This window comes from Condylura cristata, unplaced genomic scaffold (genome assembly GCF_000260355.1).
Source record: "Condylura cristata isolate star-nosed mole 26May11 unplaced genomic scaffold, ConCri1.0 scaffold00002, whole genome shotgun sequence".
NCBI lineage: Eukaryota > Metazoa > Chordata > Mammalia > Eulipotyphla > Talpidae > Condylura > Condylura cristata.
The window spans coordinates 72,932,333-72,933,215 of record NW_004567103.1 but is presented as its reverse complement, the minus strand read 5'-3'; positions in this window follow the sequence as shown (position 1 = coordinate 72,933,215).

Here is an 883-nt window from a genome sequence, read left to right as displayed (position 1 = left end):
CTGGCGGGCGGGCGGAGTGAAGAGGCAGAAGCACCAGCGGCCCCTGGGGTAATCCTGGGAAGCTCCTCAGTGGCTGCTGTTTCCCGTGTGTCTTCAGTTGGGGAGGGCATCCTAGAAACTTTCCCCAACTTGGGAAAGCAGACTCCACCCGAGGGAGATGGGAAGTGCCTGCGACCGACGCGTCCCCCTGTGGCGCTTCCATCCTTGCTCAAGTGAATGGAATTCCAGACTCGAGAAAGTCAAAAGGAGACCCTGAGGCCCAAAGAAAGGAGGTGACCTTTTCTAGTAATACAACCAGTAGGCGGCAATACTGGGAGTGGGTCCAGTATCCGACATCTGCTTACTCACGGTTCTAGCAGATGCGGTCCATCCAAAACACAAAATAAGTAAATATCCTTTCTTCAGAACATAGCTCTGTATTGATTGATGCATGTCCACAGTAGTGGTGCCATTGTCAGTTATCGACGATCAGGAAACACTTAGTTAAAATGATTTGCCATAATTCTGAAGACTGGTGGAAAAGTAGGGTAACTAATTCTACAACAATACTATTGTTAAAAAAAAATGAAAGTGTGCTTTATAAGAGATTTAACAAATAGTACTTTTTTTTTGTCACATCACAAATTACTTTCACCGAAGCACTCGTTCATTCTCAGAACACCGCGCTGGTGTTACCATTACTGAGAAGCTTTGAGTCAACAGATATTTACAGAGCGCCAGCTGAACGCCAGGCACCATTCTAGGCGCGGAGGATACAGTGGTGAACCAGAGGACGAGATATCCACGCCGGAGAACAGGGAGCTGGTACAGGGAGATGAAATGCCAGGGTGCCTGGGATTCCAAGTCGGGCTTGAACCCAAATATTCAGACCTTACATCCGGCG